The sequence below is a fragment of the Oryctolagus cuniculus genome, chromosome 10, assembly GCF_964237555.1.
Source record: "Oryctolagus cuniculus chromosome 10, mOryCun1.1, whole genome shotgun sequence".
In the NCBI taxonomy this organism is placed as follows: Eukaryota; Metazoa; Chordata; class Mammalia; order Lagomorpha; family Leporidae; genus Oryctolagus; species Oryctolagus cuniculus.
The window spans coordinates 60,883,245-60,909,543 of NC_091441.1; the positions used below are offsets into that span (position 1 = coordinate 60,883,245).

General features: G+C 40.0%; 1 protein-coding gene and 1 pseudogene across 12 annotated transcripts in view; both read right to left on the reverse strand.

Moving 5' to 3' along the window:
• The window catches only part of DLGAP1 (DLG associated protein 1), a 1,071,624-nt gene that overhangs the window by 490,656 nt on the left and 554,669 nt on the right, over window positions 1–26,299 (reverse strand). The window lies entirely within an intron of this gene.
• Window positions 22,227–22,325, reverse strand: LOC127492513 (U2 spliceosomal RNA; annotated as a pseudogene).

The window sequence follows — 26,299 nt, forward strand, 5'->3', positions numbered from 1 at the left end:
CAATCTCCTGGGTATCCTTACAACTGGCTCCAGTTAGGATGCATCAGTGGGAAGCCTGGTGAGAAGCTGGAAGGTGGAGCACGGGTGCTTCTTCTGCTTCCTGCTTCAAGAGGTTCCATCCCTTTCTAGCTCCAGACCTGAGGCCTCAATGGTCTCAGGACTCGGCAGTGGATTGGGGTTCCGGTAATACACGTTTCCTCTGAGTCTCCAACAGCAGTCCTAATGTGGAGTAGGCTTCCTGTCACCAATCTGTCTTCTAGCTTCTCCCACCATCTTTGTAATCGGTTCTCTATATTAAATTCTCTCTCTTGAATCACATTTTCAGGGTTCTGCTTTCCTCACAGGACTCTGGCTGTTGTATACATTGTCTTACTATAGATAATTTCACCTGTCAAAACATTGTCTTTTTTCTATGCAGGACAGCATCATCTCTGAGCTATGTAAGACTGAATTGGGTATTTGTGATTGAACTAACAGAATATATAGTTATTTGTACCAGATATCACAGTAACAAAATATTTGGCATGAAGATTGGCTTATTCATTGTTCTAAAAAAGAAATCTGTTGTTTTCTATTTTTGTAAGAAGATCATTTATAACAAGGGAAGGTGTTAGTAATAATTACAGTAAATAATATAAATCACACTGAAATATGTGTTTTATTGAGGGCCACCTGTCTACACATTTTGCAGTCCACATGGTATCTTGTTTCTCTAAGAAAAACAAATTCATTTACGTAAATCCTAAGACACAGGTGGTAGATGCTAGGAAAAATAGAGTACATGCAGTCTTTTAATGAAGTCTGAGCTCTGAAGGCAGAGTGACAGGTACATTCTACATTACTCAGAGATTTTTCATACCATCAATTATTTATCTCCATGTTCAGGAACAAAGTGACCAAGGCTCTTTGCCTGTGTGGGGAGCAACTCGGACTAGACTAAGTTACTGGAATTAAGACTTATTCTATGCATCTGCTCTCCCACAATATGGCGCTGGGAGAGGAGAAAACAGCTTCTACACAGCTGCCTCCAGTTCAGCCAATAAACTGTAGGACTTGCTCCTGATTGGAGGAGAGCAGCGTGCTTGGCGTGTGGGCAGCTGAGTTGGGATTGGCGGAGGAGGACTATAAAGGAGGAGAGAGACGGCATGCACCGGGAACATCTAAGGGGAACACCTGTGCAGCCCCTGAGAGAGCCGGCCGGCGGTGTGCCACTCCCCTGCGGAAGTGGGGAAAGTGGCCAGGGGGAACCGCCCTTCCATGGAGGTGGAAGGGACGGCAGCCAACCCGGGAAGAACCAGCAGCAAACCTGGGGAGGGCCGAGCAGACGAAAGAACAGCGCAGGGTCCTGTGTCATTCCTCCACGAAGACGGGGAGCGACATAGTGGTGCCGTGACTCGGATATGAAGCCTAGGCAGGGCTTAGTGTCATTCCTCCACGAAGAGGGGGAGCGACAGCCTGTTAGATTTATCACTTAACACTCCTAAAAACTTCATAGATTAGTTTATTATGATAGAACCCCTCCCACCACCAAAGAAAACGGCAGAAACTAGTATCTATCATTTGTAGACAGCCACGTCATTATCTTTTTTGGTTCCAAACGAAGGGATACCTTTATCAACAAGGAATAATGATCTCTCATCCTTCAAGTTTTGAGAGGAATGGCACCACTCCATGGAGCCAAATCCCCTCAGGCACAGCTGAGTCTCCCAGCACCAGGCCAGCCCTCAATAGCTTATGTCACATGGAAGTCTACACTTGCTTGCAGAGTGATTAGAGTATCATATTTTTCCCCACCATTCAACAAGCCCTGTGAGGGGCGGGGACTGTTTCTAATGTTGTTATTTTCCTAGTGAATAGCACATGGTTAAGTGGGCAGTGCAGACTAGTTGCACGAGTGAATACTGGATGGCACGGAACTCCCCAGGCATAGGAAGCAGTCCTGGCACTGGAACCAGCATTCCTTTCTGTGGGGAGTACTCTGTGATACCCAGCCCTCACCCAAGACAAAGTAACCTGGCAAAATGATCTTATCTACAGCAACCCTCAAAAGGGACTCTCCCTTCCCTGATTTTCATTGTAGTGTTACAATAAAACTGAAGGAGGACTTTGATCCATCAGCCATTTAAAAGAAAAGCATAGGCATCCATGCAAATGAACTACATGAGCTGACAGTTACCCACATTCAGTAATGAACAAATTGGAGAGGAATAGCAATCTAGGGAAAGATGAGAAAATGCCATTTGAACTGCAGCACATGAAGGCAAATCATCACTTAGGTAAGAAGTTACCTTATCTGTCTCTCATAGTTAAAAAGAAATCAAGTGTTTTGGGTCAGCAGACAACAATTTGAAGAAAGCTCATTTTGTTCTCACATATGTACCCTATGCTGTAGTACTCAAGAAAACTCTATTCAAGCCTTAACAGTCTTATCAGAACAAAATAAGCAGATGAAAATGTGACTGATGGTGGTTTTGTACCAGTTCTGCATTTTCAGTACTAAACTTAAAAGGGAGGAGCCGGTGTTGTGGTGCAATGGATTAAGCCACCATTCCCAATGTCAGCATCCCATATGGGAGTGCCAGTGGAGTCCTGGGTACTCCACTTCTGAGCTGGCTTCCTGGTTCCTATCCAGCTCTCTGCTAATGCATACCCTGGGAGGCAGTGGATGACAGCCCTAGCACTTGGGCTCTTGCCATCCTCATGTGAAACCTGATGGAGATCCTGGCTCCTGGCTTGCCCTGGCCCACTTCTGGCTTTGTGGTCATTTGGAAAGTGAACCAGTGGATGGACGATTTCTCTCATTCTCTCTCTCTTTTCCCTCTCTTTTATATAAACAAATATGTAAATCTTTAAAAAATAAACTTGAAAGCATAACATTCTAAACTTAAACAAAAAAACAAATGTATATATAAAAATATTTCTGGAGAAAGAATCATCTAGTATACTTATTTTAGTGTTTTCCAATTCTTAAATGATTGAAGTGAAATTTTGAGGCAATGTGTATTTTTTGATGAAACAATTACATAGAAAACTTCCAGAGAATAGCTGTCAAAGTACCTTGAAATTCTTGTACTTGTTCCTCATTAAAAAATTATTTATTTATTGACTATTCATTCCAATTCTCTGGCTGAATTCCATTTCCAATGTGTCTAACAAAATATTTTATAACTCCAAAAACCTCTTAGGTTTACAGAGAAGAAAAGTTGGTTTATAAACTATTACTTTTCTTGAAGATTCATGTTGTTAGAATTATTGAGACATTATGTGGAAAAGGCAGGATGGTAGACAAACAGGGAAATTGCTACAGCGGAGAGATGGTTGCCGGTGTTGCATCATATTTTGTTAGTGATTACTCAGTTTATAAGATGGGATCTAAAGTCATGCGTGGGAGCACTTGACTGAAGTCAATGAACATGACTCAGATCATACCTTTTTGGGAAGAAAAAAACATTTCTACTCCTTGGAGAATAATGTTTACTGCTTTTGTTTTTTAATGCCAGAGGGGAACATGATTCAAGAGTTTGCTTTAATCTCCTTGGCTCTTTTTCATGATGTATTAATCAAGATGCTCCGATCACCATGACCACTCTATGCCCCTAGTGCAGGTTTTTCTGCTGATGGCAAAGGCTGCTTTAACTTTACATGACTGGCCACTCTGCCTTGTGACTTTCATTAACCAAGTGAATGAAGATAACAAAGTGGCCTCTGATAACTGCAAGGAGTTGATTTTTCACTTGAACGAACTGGTTCTCTGTGGCCACGGACCCTCAGTCTCAGCCCTAGAGCCTGGTGTTCCAGTCTACCCAGCCAAGAGGAGCATAGGAACAAAACCATTACAAATGTTCACTGAGAAGGGGAAAAATTAAATACTGGCCATGGATTGAACAGATATTGATTTCCCAAGCTTCAATGAGACTACCTTGTATGAAAAGATGCCTGTTGGGTGAAATATGCATAGGCAATGGTTTTTAGGCTGCCAAAAAATTGTCTTTGTTGTCTCCAAATCTATGGAATAAAATGAAGGCAGGAGAGTGTATATAATCAGTAAAGCAGCCCTTTCAACTTCTCTAAAAGATTCAGGGCAGACTGTTACAGGTACAGGGCCATTTGTTAACGTAACCATGAAAAGATTCAACTACACTCACCTGAACTCCTGCTAGGAGTTCTTCCCTTGGAAGGCTGAAGGTTGGGCCACCACCTGGGATGTGGGTATAGGTTTGAGTCCCTGCTGCCTCACTTCCGATCAAGCTCCCTGCTGGTGTGCCTGGGAAAGCAATGGTGGATGGCTCAAGTTCATGCGCCCCTGCACCCATGTGGAAGACTTGGATGAGGCTCCTGGCTCCTGGCTTTGGCTTGGCTGAGCCCTTGTGGCCAGTTGGGGAATGAGCCAGCCAAAGGAAGATCTCTCTCTCTCTCCCTCCTTCCCTCTGTCTCCACCTCTCTGTAACTCTGCCTCTCAAATAAGTAAATAAATCTTAACACACACACACACACACACACACACACAGAGTTTTAATGTCCTCTCTAAATGAGGGTCCAGTAAGATGGAAAAAAATGGTGGAGAGACTCCACAGCTTGAATGACATTGTTGCAAAAGAGGGTTTTTGCATGGAGCTTTTTACCTCCATTACTGTCAGCTTGTACTGAGGAAGGAAAACTATTTTATCATTATTCACATAGGATAACACTTTATCTTTGCTCTTAATACCAGGAAAATATTTATATTTATTTTTTATTTCTCAATACATGAAAGCTATACTCATTTTTTATCATTTACAAATGAATAAATGTTTTATTTTAAGAAAGGGAATGATCAAATATGAAAAAGATAAAAACTTCAGAAACTAAAAGATGAAATAACTGTTAAAATGAAAACATCTTACTAAAAAGATGTTATCTCAAAACCATTTCTGCTTTCATGATAAATTAGAACTATATTAACTTGATGCTACCCAAGGGACAGAAATAAAAGGCCCTGCAGGGAGACTTCAGAAACCCCTGATATCAAATTGTCAAAACGGGATTTTTGATGTGAAGTGGTGCGGGCAGATTTTCTTTTAATTGACACATCTGAAGATGACTAATAGGATGACTGAAGGATCAAACAGAGAACACACTAGAATAAAAGTTACACAATATTTTTACTAATGAGTCAAATAATAGAATGACTTCACTCCAGAAAGTTCTAGTCACATTTAATGGTTTTCAAAGCAGAAAGTTATTGACTTATCAGTAAAGTGCTACAACATTATGCTCCAATAAGTGGAAAATTTTGGAATTAGCTGTAAGAAACATGTGAAGGAAGCTATGCAGATAATGATGAACATGAGATTAAGGGCTTCTCAAAGGCTCCATAATTGCTGAAGGAAGAGGGACTTCTGCTTAAAATGGTGTCTCAAGGGGCCAGACTTAGCTCCTTCCTGAGACAATCAATGACACCAGACAAAATGGGGAAATGAATTGTTTTCAAAGCACTGGACTTCCAGGACAATGCTCCCTGAGAGATAAGAAGCTAATGAGGTGAGTCTAACATTTAGTCAGAAGGTTTCTGGGCTGTGGTGCTAGGAGAGGAAAGCCAGATCCAGAGTTCAGGAGACAGAGATGAGAGGTTCTGGTTTGTCAGGACAGAGCACAGGGAGACGAGAGCTTTCGGAGACCTGCAGAGAATCTGACCAGCGCATGCATGTCAAGAAACTACCCAAGGCTGGGGAAAAGCACCATCAGAAAAGACAAGCGAACACTGCCTGGTGCTCATACAGGACCAGGAATAGCGCCTATTCCTCCCAGGCTGACTGGAAGAACTCGAATTCATGACTCCTTAGGCTCAGAACTCATGGATATCTTGCTTCAGGAAGAAATTTGGATATTCAGAATATCTAGAATATCTTGATTTACATGGAGCATGCCCTGGACTCATCTAACAAATCGTAAAAGCAAGATTCAAAAAGATGAGGCTCTCGCCAAGTAATTTAGCTGTATCAGAACAAAACATAGGAATTTTTATAGGAATACAAAATATCCAGTATCCAACAAGGTGAAATTCACAATGTCTAGCCTCAATCACAAAGTTAAGTTAGATACAGAAAGTTAAAAAAGACTCAAGTTAAAAAAAAAAAGAGAGAGACTCAAGTTGAACATTTAGAGAAAAACTAAGGCGTGTTAGATGGTAAATACACCAGATGGAATGAATGGCAGATTAGACATGACAAAAGAAAAGATTAGCAAATTGAAGCATAGAAACAGAAACTTTCCAAGATGAAACAAACAGGAAAAAAAAAAAGGAATTCCTAGAGAGCTGTGGGACAATGCAAGCCAGCCTAACGTATGTGTAACTTGAGTCCCTGTTGAGAATTTAGAAGTAGTGCTTTAAATTTGGTAAAAACTATATAAGATGATTTCAAAAAGTTTGTGGAAAATGGAATTAATAGATAAGCCTATTTTGATGTGAACTTTTTTGAAATCTTTACATAGTTTTTCATAATATGCATTTCCTTGACATTTCTTTCCTCTTCTGCGTTGCTTTAAGAATTTTCACACCAAAATAAACTATTTTAATTTCATAAATAAATTTATGTTTCTAAATATGTTATGTTTTTAAACATGTTTGTGATAATTTGCTACAGCAGCAACGGAAAATTAATATATTTACATTCTAAATGACTGATTAACCAGGTAGATTTTACACATGTCACAGCTATTTTTAAAACTTTACCTTTTGGCAAACATCCATACTGCCAATTACTTTCTATTTAGTAAGTATTTATCATTTCCTGCCTCAAAATGATATTATTTTTATTTACTTTTAATTTTTTAAATTGACACAACTTGAACATATTTATGCGGTTCCATGTGGTATTTGAACGCATGGATATATTGTGTGATGTTCAAATTAGGGTAAACGTATCCTCAAAATTTATCATTTCTTTGTAATAAAAACAAATTCCTATTTTGAAATACAGAGTACATTTTCATTACCTATAGTCATCCTGCTGTGTAATAGATATCACTTTCTAAAACATTTCAACCTCTGTTAAAGCTTTTGCCATCTTAAGCAAAGTACTTAAACGCATACTTCATAGAAATCAAAGACATTTCTTCCTTGTTATCCAAGTCATTCATCTCTCTTTCATATTAAATTATGTAGAACCCAGTATGGGGATATAAAAGTCTGTATTTGATAGAGGTACACACTCCAGTGGGACCATTTTTACATTCTTTCCCAGCCCACATTTTTTAAAGCAACAAATACAATAAAGAAGTGGTTATGCATGATGAGTAATAAAAGGACAGTAGAGGCAGTTTTGTAGCATAGCTGGAATTTTAATACATGGTCTCCAAAAGGTCTGTAGAAAATGGAATTAAAAGATAAGCTTTTCGGGTGGAAAACTTTTTATGTATGCATAAGAAAGGTCTTCAGAAAGTTTATGAAAAATGTGTATTATGTAAAACTGTGCACGGATTTAAAAAATTTTGTACCAAATAAAAGTATCTTTTTATTCTGTTTTCCACAAACTTTTTGAAGTACCCTTGTATAATTGTTAAGACAGAATTTAAATCAGGAGAAGCAAAGAAACACGACAGGATAAACCAGAAATCTTCCAGCCAAGTCAAGTTCTTAGGTTAGGCCAGGAGAAGAAATGACGGTTGCTACGAGGCAATTAAGATTTCACAATCTGAGAAACTGAAGGCCTCAGGTAGTTGAATTCTCTTTAGGAAAAATGCTTTTGTGGCAGGCTTTGTGTTATTTAAGAAGTCATAATTTTAAACTAGGATGCAGTTTACAGCATTTTTTCTCTCACCTGTGTTGTCTGCAAGCTTGAGGGGAAGACTTGAGCAGCAGGTGCCCACAGGTAACCATAGCCTATGTTAAGGCCCATCTTATGTTTAGTCATTGGTACCAGGAGCTTTCTAAGCAAGTACTATGCTGAGACATTGGATGCATTTCTGGAATAGACTGTCTCTAAAACCACAAGGAGGACTTTCACTCTCTTATTTTGTCGTGACCTTTTCCCTTTCATGTTCAAAACCAAACCACAAAGGGTAATGTCTGGTCACTTTTCTTCTTGTAGCCATCAAGCATTTATGCTTAAAGATGGTTGAAATTCTACCAACAAATCATGAACTCGACTCTTCCTTGTCAGTTTTAAGTTGGTCCTTTATAGGCTGGCTTCTGCACCTTTACAATTGTCTTTTCAATAGGAGAGAATTGAATAGGAGAATTTTAATAGGATGAGAATCTTTAAACAATTATACATGGTGTTTTCCTTTTATCTGATATATCAAAACTCTTATTTCACCCAGTTTTTCTCCAAACCTTCAAAGGGGTCTTCAAACGTCTCATGGAAATGTGGACTCTGATGAGAAAAATTGAGCATCAGCTTCAAAAACTTTTTTACCCCCCCAAACTTATGTTTTAATTCAATTTCCTATAAACTTTTTGAAGTTTTTTTTTTTTTAATTTGACAGAGTTAGACAGTGAGAGAGAGAGAGAGAGAGAGAGAGAGAGAGAGAGAGAAAGGTTGGCCTTCTGTTGGTTCACCCCCCAAATGGCCGCTATGGCTGGTGCGCTGTGCGGATCTGAAGCCAGGAGCCAGGTCATTCCTCCTGGTCTCCCACGCGGGTGCAGGGCCCAAGGACCTGGGCCATCCTCCACTGCACTCCCGGGCCACAGCAGAGAGCTGGCCTGGAAGAGGAGCAACCAGGCTAGAACCGGGCGCCCATATGGGATGCCGGTGCTGCAGGCGGAGGATTAACCAAGTGAGCCACAGTGCCGGACCCTGAAGTATTTTTGTATTAGACTTCCACGTGCTCTTGACCAGTGCTCTTCATCAGAAACATAATGGAGCCACAGTATAACTGAACATCTTCTAATAGTTCCACTTTAAAAAGTAAAAAATAAGAGGTGGAGTTAATGTTTAATATATTTTAGCCCAACATATCAAAAAGAATTATTTCAATATGTGAACAATATGAAATTATTAATAGATTATTTTACATCCTCACTTTTAATTCTACAGCTTGGAATCCTGTGTGCATTTTTTTTTTTTCACCTACAGCATATTGCACTTCTGATGAGCCTCATTTCAAGTGCTCAAGTGTTGAGTCATGAATGCACTGGAGAGGGAGGCTGTAATGTCTCTTCCTTCACAGCTCTCAGGAAAATCCTCCCCTGAGAATTACTTTTTTTCCAGTATCTTTACTTCCCATTGGTTTGTTTTTCTCTACCTTTAACCATGCACAGTCCTCCCTTGAATAGTAACTGTTAAGCTCCAGTTCTCTATTTTCCAAGCTAAGCTCTTTAAACAAAATGTGCGACCTTCTTATTCATTTGATGTTGTTGATGACTGTCTCCACCTGGCCCTGATTGCTTTCCCAGCTGCCACTTGCTCTCCCTTTGCTTCTCCTTTGTGGATTTGTCTCCTCTGACCCTTAATAGAGCACAGCTGGGTTTGGCCAGCAGTTCTTAAACTTCATAGTGCCTGTGGAGGGAGGGCTTGTGAAAACTCAAATTGCTGGGTGGGCCCCGCCTCCACAGTTTCTGGTTTCAGGGTTCTGGGGTGCAGCCAGAGAGTCTGCATTTCAGGTAAGCTCGCAGCTGATGCTGATGCTGTGGATCTGGGGTTTCACCCTGAGAAGCACTGCTCTAAGTTCAGTCCTTGGCACTCTGCTGTTGCTCCCCCCAGGCACCTGCTGCATACCCACGCCCTATTCTTTTGGTTGCTTTTGGTTCAGTGTCCAGGTGCCTTGTGCTTCAGGTGTAGCTAGTCCTCATCAGTTTCCTGGTTGACCTTTCAGTCTCGCCAAATGGGAAATGCAGTTTCTCTGGCCAGTGAGTGTTGCAGCAAATGAGACCTAGGGAACAGGTATAAGCTTCTCGTAGCTCCTCTTATGGAGAACTACAGGGTCCTCCTGAGTCCCCCAAGGGGAACAAGACAAAGAGGCTACACCCCACACCGCCAGGAGACTCAGAAAGGAAAGATGGAAGAAACCACCTTAGGCCTCTCTCCTGTGCGGTGAGCAACAACAGATGCTTGCATCATTTGGGTCACTTGTAACTGGACTTTATGACACTTTGCAGAAAACCCTCCATCCCTGCCTCTGAGAGCTTCTACCTCTTCCTTCTCCAATTGCTGTGTCTCGTTGTTTTGTTTTGTGGTTTTTTTTTTTTTCCTTAAGTCTGCTTTCAATCCCACTTCTTTCTCTACTGAATTCTCCTTTCCCTCTTTCAAACTGTCTGATTTTGACTGAGAATATTTGTCTCTAAGAAATTTTAAAAAGTGACTTCTTATTTTGTTAAATATGTGAGGATAATAATTACATTTATATTATTACTATACTTGATTTAAAGTTTTCTTTGCTTTATTCTACCGTTAACATTTCCTTGGGGTAGTTTAGTTCTTCAGTTTGTTGAATTTGATGCTTCTCTTTGAAGGTGTTGGTTTTCTTTCAAAGTTTAGTGATTCTTGGTTATCTGTTCATATACATTGAAAAACTGGATTGCTGACTGATTTCCTCAATTCAAATAAGAAATCTTGTTGGCTTTTCTATTCATGCCTATTCTGATGTCTGCAGTCTGCCTTCTATCACTGTAGAAAAGCAGGACAGGGGAGATGGCTCTGTCTGGGGCACGGAAGAGCGGATTTTTCCTTAGCTGGAACCTCGTGAGTCCCCACATGAGACTTAATGCAGGGTCAAAACCAGCTTTAAGAGCCCCCTCATTCCATCCCAGGTTCCACTCTACTTCTTGTAAAGACAAAGAAGCAGAAGGACTTTCCATTCATTTAGAGAACAGTCCTTGGATCATTAGCCTGAAGGAAGTATCACAATTGCCTGGGCTCGCATGCGTGACAGGAAGATGTGCCCAACCTACCTTCCTTTTCTAACGGCCGTATCTTAATTACAGACACACTTACTTTATGGCCCTTTCTTGTATGGTGTCAGAGCATATCCCTCAGTTTCTTAGTACCTGATGTGTGTGTTTATTTTCCTTCAACTTTGAAGGTTTATTCTCTTTTGTGCATTTTGGGCTATGGTTTTTTCTTTAATGTGGTTTTATGCTTAATGGAACCTATCAGCTTTGTAAATTCTCTACATATAGCTCCTTCATAGTTTCAGTGTGGTTATGGATTGATTCTTTATTTGTATTATCAGTCCCTTAATCTATGCCCATATCTCTCACTGAGTACATTGGGTACACCCTTCTGTAGGACCTCTACTGTAAGCCTCTTTCCAGATCACCCCCTTATGCCTAGGCTATTCAATAGCACAGAAACTAGATACATGTGGCTGCTGAGCTCTTGACTAGAAAACTGTACAAATAGAAATAAATGTCACAAATCTGAACAGTTTTTCACATGAATTACACTTTCAGACATTAATAGTTCAGGTGTATTGACTTCACTATCATCTTAATTTCACTTGTTTGCTTTTATTTCTAAAATGTGACTACCATAAAATTTATAATTGCCTATGTGGCTCAAGTTGGATATACTACTGAGCTGTTGGACAGTTCTGCCCTACATGTCTATAGTAGTCATTCACAAGATAAAATTAGTAGGTGTAGGTGAGGAGGATGACTCGAATATGTGTATAGACTACCATCCATTTTTCAATCTCATCATGAAATACAAAAAAGTGGCAAAAGTTACATTCTAAAACATGGTAAAGTGAATAGAAAATGGAAAGGAAAAGGCAAACTAGAGTATATTTCTTTAGCAGAATTTATATGACTCAGGGGGCATATGGCATAGGAGAGGTCTCAATGCTGCTGTTTTAGGAAATTCACCATTTAAGAGTGGGCCAATGACGAAAAGGGAGCATTTGCAAAAGGAACCTAGATCAATGTTTAAATGTCAAGGCCTAATGTAGTGAAGGTATGGGATTGAACTTGGAGAAATACTTGTCCAATTAAAGTTGCTTCCTCAGTGCCAATAGTAACTGTCAATACACTAGTGATTTGGGAATTACTAGAATACAAGGTATGTTTTTCCCAGTGGAAGCTTTTATCAGTAAATGGTTTTTAAGAGGTGGTGCATAAATATGAGAAGAAAGTACAAATTGGTGAAAAAATTGAGTTGCCCTTGGTTTTGATTGGGATGAACAAAACCTGCTCTTATTCATGACTGCTTATAAAAGATTCTACTAGAGACGGAACTAACTACGTGCCAATGAAGGTTCATCAGAAAAAAAAGTTAGGATAAATGGGAGATTTTATTTCAGGAATCAGCTTGTAAACTAGGGCACAGCCTCTGCTAGGCAATAAAGTGCACTCCAAAGGAACAAAGGGAGCAGCTGTCTTCCCATTCTGATTTGCCATTCAAATAAAGGATGCAAGCTTGCAGGAAAGCTCAGTCCTGATTGGTTGATTTTTTTAAACTGACCACAGTTCACAGTTCATTCATGGCTCGGGTGGCAAATGAGACTTCTGGAGGCTGCTTATCTTGGCAGCTGAAACAGGAACATGCCCGGAAAAGGTCCACAATGTGGTTTCTCCAAGGACCCAGAGAGCCTAGCAGAGCGCATGAGTAACCTCTAGTCAGCAAGTGGCTGATTGGCTCTAGTTTGAATTTTAGGTCTGCTTTGCCACTCTGGCTCCATCTAGAAGGTAAAGCTTTTCTCAGGGCTTAAACATGGTAGGGAATGTAATAAATTCATATTCCAAATTGAAGTCAGAGTACAAGAGCATTTCAAATCTTATGCACCTGGCCAAAGGGAGATTCCTATTGTTTTAATGTTATAGTAATATAATTTAAACAAGGAAAAGCTCTCTTGTAATCAGCTGGAGATATGAATCTTTTTTTTTTTGGTCTAAATTGAGGCACACAATGTTGAACAATGCTCCAAAGCATAAGTCACTGTCACAAACATCTGAGCTGGGCTTCAGGTCACTATGGAAACTTCTGCTTATTCTCAAGTTGAAGGCCATCAAGAATATTCTGGAGGCCTAGCATAAAAGTTGATTTTGTTTCTAAAATTCTGAAAAAATCAATAGCCAGAAGGAGCTTATGTGGAGTTAGAAACAATCTATGGAGTGGATTCAAAATTAGGGACAGCATAAAGGCAATGGCTTGTGTTTCCTGTTGAGCCGTTCAAGCTGCTGGTTTTTGAAAGATGACTTTTGGGATTCAAGGAGAAGAGATCTCTATGTACGAATTTATCATTGATTAAGACAATCCATTAATCAGATATTGGATCAAATTATGAAATATCATCTAAAAGGTATCGAAATGGCAGTATAGAAAGAGCAATAAATTTATAATTCACCTCTACAATGTGTTGATGTGTTTGTGTGATATTCCAGTTGACACCCCACACTCCTTGGAAAAAAAATAACCTCACCTTGACTAAACATAAACTGAGATCAGGTGTTCTTGCAGATGGAGGTGAAACAGCTGATTGGACCCAATTCAGCATACTTCCTATCATGTTGCAAAAAACCTCTAACCATCTGTAGCCAGTCTGAGGAACTGGCACAAGTGATGATCCAACCCTCCTTTTTACCCTCACTGTCACCTTTCTGACATAGAAAGCCTCCCCCCTCAATATAATGAATTCAATATTGTGCATATAATTCATGGATTGCATGTAACATCCTTAATCACTTAATGGGCATGTGTGTTTGCCCCTTTAAAAATATGCATAACCCTTCCCAGAACTTTCCCCAAACATAATGACCATGACTCTTCTAAAACTGAATTCTGTAAAACTTGTACCTCTCCTTTACTTGGGGGGGTCAAATTTATTTCATTATTTAAAATCACCTCCCTCCTGACTTGTGCAATTCAAATAAACTCCCTGTAGCTCAAACTATTGTCTATGTATTTTCATTGGTATTTGAAGGACTGTCAGGTTTTCTGCCTGATTACACAACTATTGTTCTAGATAACAGAGACCCAGCTATGAAAAAGATAAAATCCCTGCTGCCTTGGTCTTAGCAATGCCATTGTCAGATTCAGACAAATTTTAAGCATACAACTACATGAATAATTATGATAAATAACATGTGTTCTGAAAGAAATAAAAATGGAATAGAAGATGATAGGGTGGCTGGGGAATAGCACTGCAGGCAAAGGGAACAGCAACTACAAGGGGTGAAAGCTCAGAGGCAGGGAAACTTTGTTATATTCAGGAGGGAGAAGGAGGGCCGGAGTGACTGAAATGTCATGGACATGGGTACGTGGGGAGGTAGTAGGAGCTGCGGGCAAGGAAATCACACCCTGCAGTCCACGGTAAGAAGTTCAGGTTTAGTTCTATTTGGTGAGGGGAGCCTTTAGCAGGTTATAATCTGAAAACTGTTATGATCTATTCACCTCACAACAAAATCACTCCAGCTGCTCGGTGGAGAATAGACCATGGGAGCGGACAGTGGGAACTGAGAGGTGAGGTATGAAGCTGTTGTCATAGACTAGGGCATGATAGCAGGTGCTCTCACATGAGGCTGCAGCAAATAAGATGGTGCAAAGAGGTCCATCCAGAAGCACTTTTGGAGCAGAAACAGAACAAAGGAGGTTGTGGAAAGTCAGCATAGAAAAGCACTCCAAGATGATGCCTGCATTTTTGACCTGTGCAACTGATCTATTATGGTGATATCAATATAGGTGGGAAACATGGGAGAGATGTGGATTTGAGGCAAGTGAGGATCCATTTCAGACCTGTTCCATCCGAGATGCTTACTGCATATTCCAGCAGAGATGCTGGAAAATAGATGAATGAGTAGGGAGCTGAGAGGGGAAGCTGGAGCTGGAGATCAAAGATCTGGGGGAGGTCGGTACACTGATGCTATTCGAGTAAGACTAGATGAGATCATTGACAGGCAGAAGTGAAGGCAGTTAGGAACTGAGCTGCCTGGGGCATTCAATGTCCAGGCTCCAAGGAAGCAGAAGGAGAAAGCAAGGGTTCCGAGCAGAAGCAGCCAGCGACACAGAAGGGAAGCCAGGAATGAAGGTGAACCAGAGACTGAGGAAGAGAACTCTGCAAAAGAAAGATGAATTTACTGGTCCTACGTGCTGAGTGACTCAGGTGTGGAGAGAAACCTGAAACGAGGACTTGGGGAGATGCAGGTCAGTGGGGCCTCATAAGAATTGAGAGTCTGTGCTTGTCCTGGTTCTGCTGGTCCCTATACACACAATGAGGATTATGATAGTAAATGCCTAGTTTACAGGAGCAAAGGAGCAAATAACATACAAGGGTCTTCAAAAAGTTCCCGCCAAAGGTGTAATACGAGAAAACTATGCATGACTTTCATTTTTTCCATAAAAACAAACTTTTATTTTAATTCCACTTTCTAAGAATTTTTAACAATACACTCATATTTCTGTTATTTTCTACTTTTCAAAGATTTACCTTTCAGTGAATTGTGACTTTTTAAAATCTTTATACAGCCCTTAAGATCATTTTCTAAAGTGAATGCTATTTAGTTCAGTATTTTCTCCTTTTGGCACAAAGATGCATCAACGCATTACGATTTTTGTGTATGCAGCAATTCCTGTCTACATTGGTAGAGAAAATGAGCCTGTCCCCTTCATAGAGGACATTTAATAAGTACTATCTGGGATGGACATTTAGGCAAGCCATGAAGCTGCCAGTTAGCAAGCCTGCACCTCACATCTGAATGCATGGGATCCTGATTCCAGCCTCTCAGTAATGTGCATGTGGGAGGTTGGAGATGATGGCTCAAGTAGTTGTGTTCCTGCTTCCCAGGTGGAAGACCTGAATTGTCCTGAATTGAGTTCCTACCTCCCAGCTGTGAAGTGAACCAGTAGACGGGAGTTCTCTTTCTCTCTCTTGAATAAAATTAATAAAAAGTAAACAAATAGCTTGCCTTCCTTCCTCAAAACACTTATTGACTGCAATGATGTGCCAGGCACTGTGAGGTCCTGGGAAAATCAGCAATGAATGAGAAACTGATCCAAGCAGAGGCACTTGCTGTGACATCAGCCACTGCAGACGCCAGGACTGGCATTACAGAGTTCTACTCAGAACCATCACTCTCAGGATACAGTAGCCTGCCCTGCAGCCTCAGCAGCACCAGGGAACTTGTTAGACTTGTGCATTCTCTGGTCCCAACCCAGGCTCACAGAACCCGTAACTGGTGGTAGGCCCAGCAGTCTGGGTTTTAACAGCTGTCCAGGTGATTCTGATGCAGATTTAGGTTTGGGAACCACTGGTCAAGAGGGCAGCAAGCTATCTTCTGGAAAGTTCACTCATGGAAACCTGCTTTTAAATTCAGTATCCGAAGAGAAAATCTAGAATATAGAGGTAATGATAGTATTTGCCATTCTCTGTTTCATTTCTGAAGCCTACACTTGGTTGTTTTGGCTTAAAGCCTATTTGATTCTACTTTTGGTTTCAGACTATGTGGAGTATTTAAAAATTTTTGAGTTTATTTATTTCTGTTATATAAGTAAAACTTTGGAGAGCTTCTGAGAAAACCACTCAGCTGTGCAGATGGATCTTGATATAAATGTATATAATAAATATAGGGCTCTTGACTGCATTGGACTCTTGATTCTATGGGGCAAGCTCTTGTTTTCCTTGCCAGGGCTCCCTTCCATTCTCCCAGCAGATGTTTTGAACATTTGCCTGTTTACTTATTCTGGCTGACAAATTACCGCTTACTTGAAAAACTCTCTAACACTAACCCTGAAAATTTACCCAACACCATTGCATCTCTCTGCCTTTGGTCACGTTTAGATAAAGGAGCAATACCAGCTCTAATCTAAGCACACTCCACAGGGACTCCACCCCTCTTTCTCCTGTATCTTACAGCCTTCTCTGTTCTTTAGTGTCTTTCCTTCAGTATTTAAACATGCTAATAAGCTCTTTCATCTTAAAAGGAAAAGCTTAGTCTTGTCTCGGTTACACATCATTTTTTGGAAGCTGTTGATCTCAGTTTTTAATTTTGTATGGTGAAATTTCTAGCACTTGTATGTGTTTTCCTCTTCTTGTTCCCATTAGCCATCATGTTATGTGGCTCCATGTGGACACTCAACTAATATTAGCTGAATCGAGTGGATGAACATACACCTTAAAGACAACTTGAAAATGCAGAAACTTACAAAAACAAAAGTTAAGAATGAGCTCTTTACCCAAATAAAACTATCACAGATGTTTTAAGTTGTTAACATCTTTATATTTTCATTCTTGGTGTTCAAAAGACAATCGCTTGATGAAATTTTGGAAGGAACATGTAATGTTCGGAGGAAGATTTAGAACCAGTATTCAATTATATGAACATGTTATGGAGAAAAATTAGGGATAATTGAAATTCAAATAAAATACTTTTCTTTAAAACTTTGAATCATCATACTCAATCAAACAGTTATCAGAACAGCTGTTATGTAATATTATGTAAAAAAGGTTTGTTTTTTTTTCTCCTTCACCTTGCTCAAATTTATGGAGTTAATAAATACAACAATTGACAACATTTTGCAACTGGTAATGAATAAAACAACTTTTTTTAAAAGAAAAAAATTATACAATATTCATTTCCAATTGTGTTTTAAAAGAGATTGCAGGTGGCAGGAGATAAAAAAAAGAGAAAGAAATAACCAATGAATGAACGGTAGTCAGAAGGATGAGATTATATTCTGAAAGAGAAATACCATTTCCTTAATTGTATTCAAAGCAAATTATGACAATGTATTTAGTTACAATGAAAAAGTTTTGGAGGAAAAAACTGACAATTAGAATGGCTTAAATCTCCTGGTCAAAACATTTTAATTGACATGTGCCAAATTTTACAGCCCTTTAATGTTGTGGAGTCACATTAGAAATCTCACTTGTTACCACTTGGTCAACCAACACAGCCAATTATTCGCCCCTAAAAGGAAATATTGTCTTTGATCACTCCTTCTTGAAGATCCAGTGGCAGAAAACCACACAGAGCTCTCCTAAAATTTGGTGGCCACAGGATATTTACAAAATATCCTGTTGCACACATATTCTACCCCATGAGCACTTAATATGTTGCACTACCGACACATTCCAGTGACAGGAAAAGAATATTAAATAAAGAAGGTTCCTTGCTCTCAAAACAAAAAATATATCCAAGGGGTAAACAGTCATTTAGAGCTTAGTTTTTTTTTTATTTATTTATTTGACAGGTAGAGTTATAGACAGTGAGAGAGAGAGACAGAGAGAAAGGTCTTCTATCCAATAGTTCACCCCCCAAATGGCTGCAATGGCCAGAGCTACGCCTATCTGAAGCCTGGAGCCGGATGCTTCCTCCTGGTCTCCCATGCGGGTGCAGGGCCCAAGGACTTGGGCCATCCTCCACTGCTTTCCCTGGGCCACAGCAGAGAGCTGGACTGGAAGAGGAGCAACTGGGACTAGAACCTGGCACCCATATGGGATGTTGGCGCCACAGGCGATTAACCCAGTACGCCACGGTGCCAACCCCTAGAGCTTAGTTTTCTAAAGAGATCCAGAATGAAGTGAAGATACCTACATTTGCAGAAAATGGGCACCATATCCAAATTACAGAATTTCACAAGTTCAATCTGTTCTTAAAGAAATTCTACCAAAGAAATTAACACAGATGTAGCTCTTCAGGTTTTTATTTCAGTAGTGCATATTTACACATTTATATAAAATTAAAATTATTGCTTTTAGTAAGAGTGCCAGCTACCTTCTGCCAACTGTGCTTGCAGCTAGGGAGGTTCTGTCCAAAGATGATATTTATTTTTTAACGTGTTTCATGTAAATGGTCTTTCATGTGTAAAAAAGTAAAGGAAAAAAATTCCAGGATTAAATACACAGAGAAGTCAGCATATTGTTGTGTGAGGATGTGGGCGTTTAATCAGGCCTTAATAATAATGGTGAATTTGATTAATGTTTGCCACTGTAGGTAAAGCAATGCAATATGGTTTTCCAGAGCAGGATGAAGCAAGCGTCTTGCAAAAAATGAAAATGCAGAGTTTAAGACGAGTTAAATACCATTGTATTTAACGAAATTTACCCTTTTCACCTTGTCTTCCTTCACATAAAGATATGATTTCATTGAATGTTATTTTGATAAATGATCAGAGTATTAGTTTTAAACTTCATGGAGAAAAAAATGAGATGATTTCTTTGCGTTTTCTTTTTGAACTACAGAGCTGCAGGAAAATATGGCAACAACAAAGCACTGATCTCGGAGTTCTTATTGGAGCCATTAGAATCAATTATGTAACAATAATAATAAAAAATTCTCCAAAGAAAGAATAGCTTGGTAATAAACATATGTTGTACTTTAACTCAGGTACAACTGTCAAATGCTATTTTGCAAAAAAAAAAAAAAAAAAAAAAAAAAAAAAAAGTCATCACTACAAATTATAGCAAATATGTAATGGGGAGATGTGAAAGATGGGGGAAGAATGTTGGACTAATCAAGTGGTACACTTTTTAGAAAACATGAAAAATGAAGGCAAACAAAAAAGAAGAGATAAACATATTGTCCAGGTATCAGACTGCAAAACAGTAATACTGCTTTTTCTCCCAGTTTTTGATCAGTTTACTCTCATTCAAATACAAGATATGCAGGTTAAAGATTTTTTCCCCAAAACTGAACTAAAATCCCTCTGTAATATCAACTGGGATTCAAGAATTGAATACGAGCCTGTCCCCTGGCTCAGATGTCCCATAGAGTCCTGCCTCTGTTCTAGTCTGTGCTCTTCCAGGTAGGAAATTCTGACATCCAGGTTGGAGTCCTTATCAATTCCTGAGCTGATGAAAGTAGCCTCAGCTCCACATCAGCCCCCTTCAGCACCTCACAGCTGTCCCAGGTTCTACTGTACCCATGGCAGCTTCTCTGGGGAGTTCTGCAGAGGGTGGCCTTGAGCTTGCCCTTCTCCATCCAGACTTCAGGCTTTATCTTTGACCCAGAGCAGGAGCCAGGTTCTGGTCACTGACAAGAACTCTGGAGTAAGTTGTTGACAAGCTTGTAACAGTACTTTCTATGCAAAGCCTTCAAAGAGTTCACAGAAAATACATATTAGGGAACACCTAGACACACATTTCAAAATTTTTTGTAACAAATACATTTATCTCTATCATATAAGAGGATTTATTTATTTGAAAAGTAAAATGTCCAAGAGAGAGGGAGAGACAGAGAGACAGAGATCTTCCATTCACTGATTTACTTCTCAAATGTCTGCAGGAGCTAGACCTGGGCCCAGGCTGAAGTTAGGAGCCAGAAACTCCATTTAGGTCTCTTGCATGGATGGCAGGAACCCAAGCACTTTGGCCATCTTCTGTTGCCTCCCAGTGTGTGCATCAGCAGGAAGCTGAATCAGAAGTGGAGGAGTTGGGACTCAAGCCCAGGTACTCTGATATGGGATGTGGGCAAATCAAGTAGCAACTTAACCAATGTGCCCAAACACCTGCCCTTAAAGTTATCTTTTAATTCCAGTTTCCACAGGCTTTTGAAGTCTCCTCTGACTATTTTCAGATGTGGAAGTTCTTTTCATTCTATGAGGCTTCCTTTAGTTTAGATTAAGTCTTTTAAATCAGTGCTTAATATATCTTTTGCATGGCTCCTGTAGAAGCATATTGTACAATCTGATTACTATCAGAGTGCACATACATAAAAGTATACATCAAATATACATAACAAAACATATATATATACACAAAAAATATATCTATGACATTTTTGTTGGTGTATCTCTGAAACAAGTTTCATAAAAAATTAAATGTGTCATTGTTTCTCATAGTATCCATTTCACTTCAACAGGTTTCCTTTTAAGTGCTCAGTTAGTTATCACCCATCAGGGAGAACATATGATATTTGTCCCTTTGGGACTGGTTTATTTCACTCAGCATGATGTTTTCCAGATTCCTCCATTTTGTTGCAAATGATCAGCCCTTCTCCTGACTGTCAAGGAACAACTTACTATTTTATTCCTTTTAGTATTTTTTTTTTGTTCCACTTAATTCCATTGGTTGAACTCTTCAATTAACACACAATTATTTTTGGTGTTTAATTTTAACTGAAAAGTGATCCCTGTTAAATTTAAGAGTGAGAATAAGAGAGGGAGGAGATGTACAGTTCGGCACATGCTCCCTCGGACTTACCCCTACTGGTAGAGTTAGAAACATGCCAGGGGATTCCAATTCAAACCCATCAAGGTGGCATGTACCAATGCCATCTCACTAGTCCAAGTGATCAATTTCTGTTCACAATTGATCATAATGATAGGTCTGAGGATCAAAGGAATCACATAAACAAGACTAATGTCTGCTAATACTAACTGATAGAATAAAAAAGGGAGAGAATGATCCAACATGGGAAGCGGGATACACAGCAGACTCATAGAATGGCAAAAGCCCTGAACAGCACTCTGGCCTCAGAATCAGCCCTTAAGGCATTCAGATCTGGCTAAAAAGCCCATGAGAGTATTTCAGGCATGGAAAGCCAAGACACTTTGGCAAAAAAAAAAAAAAAAAAAAAAAATGACCTAAATGAAAGATCTCTGTGAGTGAGATCCCAGCAGAAAGAATGGGCCATCAAAGAAGGAGGTACCTTTCTTTGAAGGGAGGAGAGAACTTTCACTTTGACTATGGCCTTGTCTAAATAAGATCGGAGTTGGTGAACTCAAGAGGCTTCCATGGCCTTGGAAGCTCATGACAAGAGCCTTGGGTGATTACTGATGTCATAAATAAGAGTGTCAATTGCTAAATCAACAGCAGGAATCACTGTGCACCTGCCCCCCATGTAGGACCTCTGCTCTTACTGTGTTGTACTATGAGAATTAATGGTGAAACTACTACTCAAACAGTACTCTATACTTTGTGTGTCTGTGTGGGTGCAGTCTGTTGAAATCTTTACTTAGTATACTAAGTTGATCTTCTGTATATAAAGATAATTGAAAATGAATCATGATGAAGAATGGGATGGGAGAGGGAGTAGGAGATGGGATAGTTGCGGGTGGAATGGAGGTTATGGGAGGGAAAGCTGCTATAATTCAAAAGTTGTACTTTGGAAATTTATATTTATTAAATAAAAGTTGAAAAGAAAAAAATGTGTCTTGCCTATTCTATTCTTCTATTTTTTCTTAATTGGCCAATTGATTAGTATGACACACCCACAAGTGCTTGCAGACTGCATTTGAAAAAAGTATTGCTTCAAGACATACTTTTAAGACTTACTTGTCCATTCATCCTTTGGTAAGCTGAGCTCTACTGAGGATAAGGTGGGAAACTATTAGTGTACCTGAAGACAATCCCAGGGTGATTGTGGAGGATCAGAAGGCTACAAGTTTAATAGTTTTACTACTTATAGTAGTAATGAAAATTAAATCTGAAAAATTCCTCACTTGATCTTAGCCAAAAGGCTAAGATGTGATAAAATCTGGAAAATTCATATTTTAAACATTTTTCATCAAGTAATCCATGAGATTCTGTATTACAGCTATATTCATTTACACAATCTCCCAAACTGTAGAAGACGAAACAAAAATTGTGGGTTCTGGTGTTCTGGCATAGCAGGTAAAGCCACTGCCCGTAACACTGGCACACCATTGGGTGTCAGCTGAGTCCCTGCTTCTCCACTTCTGATCCAGCTCCCTGCTGTGGCCTGGGAAAGCATTGGAGATGGCCTAAGTTCTTGGGGTCTTGCCACCCACATGGGAGACCTGGATGAAACTGCTGCTTCCTGGCTTCAGCCTGGCTCAGCCCTGGTTGTTGCAGTCTTTTGGAAATGAACCAGCAAATGGAAAACCTCTCTCTGTCTCCCTCTCTTCATAACTGCCTTTCAAATAAATAAATAAATCTTAAAAAAAAAAACCTCCACCATCAACAGTAGAATGGATAAGAAATTACGGGATATGTACTCTATAGAATACTATACAGCAGTAAAAAAAAATGAAATCCAGTCATTTACAACAAAATGGAGGAATCTAGAAAACATGCTGAGTGAAATAAGCCAGTCCCAAAGGAACAAATGTCATATGCTCTCCCTGATCAGTGACAACTAACTGAGCACCTAAAAGGAAACCCGTTGAAGTGAAATGGACACTATGAGAAACAATGACTTGATCAGCCCTTGTCCTGACTGTTCAGGAACAACTTACTACTTTATTCCTTTTAATATTTTTTTGTTCTACTTAATACTATTGGTTGAACTCTTTAATTAACACACAATGATTCTTAGGTGTTTAAATTTAACTGAAAAGTGATCCCTGTTAAATATAAGAGGGGTGGGCACTGTGGCTCACTTGGCTAATCCTCTGCCTGTGGAGCCGGCATCCCATATGGGTGCGGGGTTCTAGCCCTGGCTGCTCCTCTTACAGTCCAGCTCTCTGCTGTGGCCCGGGAAGACAGTGGAGGATGGCCCAAGTGCTTGGGGGGCCTGCACCTGCATGGGAAACCAAGAGGAAGCACCAGGCTCCTGGCTTCGGATTGGCGCAGCGCTGGCTGCAGTGGCCATTTGGGGGGTGAACCAACAGAAAAAAGACCTTTCTCTCTGTCTCTCTCTCACTGTCTAACTCTGTCAAATAACAACAACAAAAAAAAATACAAACAAAAAATATAAGAGTGGGAATAAGAGAAGGAGTTGATGTACAGTTTGGCACATGCTCAGACTTACTCCTAACGGTAGAGTTAGAAACCTGTCATGGGATTCCAATTCAATCCCATCAAGGTGGCATGTACCAATGCTATCTCACTAGTCAAAGTGATCCATTTCAGTTCACAGTTGATCATACTGATAGGTCTGAGGATCAAAGGGATCACATAAACAACACTAGTGTCTGCTAATACTTATAGAATTAAAAAGGAGAGAATGATCCAACATGGGAAGCAGATTGCACAGGAGACTCATAAAATGCAGATGTCCTAAACAGCACTCTGGCCTCAGAATCAGCCCTTAAGGCATTCAGATCTGGCTAAAAAACCCATGAGAGTATTTCAGGCATGGACACTCTGGCAGAAAACAACAACAACAACAACAACAAAAAAAAACGAAAAAACTATATGAAAGATTTCTGTGAGATCCCAGTGGAAGGAACGGGCCATCAAAGAAGGAGGTACCTTTCTCCGAAGGTAGGAGAAAACTTCCACTTTGACTATGGGCTTGTCTAAATATGATTGGAGTTGGTGAACTCAAGAGGCTTCCATAGCCTTGGCAGTTCATAACAAGAGCCTTGGGTGATTACTGACGTCATAGATAAGAGTGTCAATTGTTAAATCAACAACAGGAGTCACTGTGCACTTACTCCCCATGTAGGATCTTTGTCCTTAATGTGTTGTACTATGTGAATTAATGGCATAACTAGTACTCAAACAGTACTTTATACTTTGTGTTTCTGTGTGGGTGCAAACTGTTGAAATCTTTACTTAGTATATACTAAATTGATCTTCTTTTGTGTATAAAGATAATTGAAAATGAACATTGATTTGAATGGGATGGGAGAGAGAGTGGGAGATGGGATGTTTGCAGGTGGGTGGGAGGTTATGGGGGGAAAAAGCCATGATAATTTGGCCGGTGCCGCGGTTCATTAGGCTAATCCTCCGCCTCGCAGTGCCAGCACACCGGGTTCTAGTCCTGGTCGGGGCGCTGGATTCTGTCCCGGTTGCCCCTCTTCCAGGCCAGTTCTCTGCTGTGGCCCAAGAGTGCAGTGGAGGATGGCCCAAGTCCTTGGGCCCTGCACCCGCATGGGAAACCAGGAGAAGCACCTGGCTCCCAGCTTCGGATCAGTGTGGTGTACCAGCCGCGGCGGCCATTGGAGGGTGAACCAACGGCAAAGGAAGACCTTTCTCTCTGTCTCTCTCTCTCACTGTCCACTCTGCCTGTCAAAAAAAAAAAAAAAAAAAAGCCATGATAATTCAAAAGTTGTACTCTGGAAATTTAAATTTATTAAATAAACGTTTAAAAAAACCTCCAAAATTGGAAAACAAGCTTTTACACAGTTATGAAGCCCTGGTCTAGCTGAGCAGGGGCTCTAGAAGATAACTAGGAAACTAGGAAAAGCCTGTTTATTTGGGTTTTTGTCAGGGGACCAGGAGCAGTGAGTGCTGATGGTTTAATGGTGTCCAACTCACCAGACAGTCCTGCAATGTGCAGGTTTTCAGCTTTTATTAAAAGTACCAGTTTACCTTATTTAAAAAATTTTTCAATATCTGAATCCCACTAAAATTACTTATCAAAACAAAACACTTCAGAATGTATAACTACAAGATTAAAACACTATACTAATAATTTATATATAAATGTATACATTATATACAGAGATAGATCTCTTTACTCTTATACAGTATAAGAACCCTCTGTCTCTGCTTCCTTTTTCAATGCACTCTCCATCTCCTCTCCTCTGTCACTGATATTCAAACATGTTTCTCCAGTGTCTTTGAAGCAATTGAAAGATCTTGTATCTAACTCTCTCTCTCTCTCTCTCTCTCTCTCTCTCTCTCTCTCTGGGTGTTTCAGTTATAACAGTACACAGATGGGACAAAGGTAAGTGACAAGATTTGCACCCTAGCATCAGCTTGTCCCAACTAATTTATTTTTCAAGAGGGAATTATTAAGCACTACTGTACACCAAAAAATTTTGCTGTGTTGAGGTCTCAGCTTCCCAGAAATTGTGAGCACTCCTGGAGCAGCATGGTTACTAAGGGAGGGAGACTCCAGCAAATCACACAGGCTCCCCACAATGTGCACAGGCAGGTGGTGGTGGCAAAGTGCTTCTCCCCACCTGAAGCTGAGGAAGACGCTCTGTTCCCCTGTCTGTGCAGAGACCTAAAGAGTAAACCTTAGGACAGAGGATCTGTATTCTTTTTTTTTTTTTTTTTTTTTGACAGGCAGAGTGGACAGTGAGAGAGAGAGGTCTTCCTTTGCTGTTGGTTCACCCTCCAATGGCCGCTGCGGCTGTATTCTTAAGGAAGCTCTAGTCTACATTAACAGGGCTCGGTGTCCCAAAAGAATAGCACACAAGAAGCAGGAACTTAATTAAGCTGCTTTTTGTTGTGGGCTTGTTGTGCTCAGCAGTTAACTTTAGTCTCAACAAATCCCTGCCCAGCAAAGTTAAATTTGATAATATGAAGTCATCATTTGACTCTCTCTTTATTCAAGATGAGTAGTCAAGCATATATGGAATATCTAATATATATAAGCTATGTTCCTAGATTCTGTAAGGAGCAGAGAAAAACCTCAGACTGGATCCTGCCCTCAAGCTGCTGATATCTAATTAGGAAAAATAATTTAGAATAACCATAGCAAAAAAAGTGACCTGCCTTTCTTATCTGCATCTCTCAGGGTTCTCCAGTGAAACAGAACCAATAGGGTGTGTGTGTGTGTGTGTGTGTGGATATGGGGAGAGGGAGG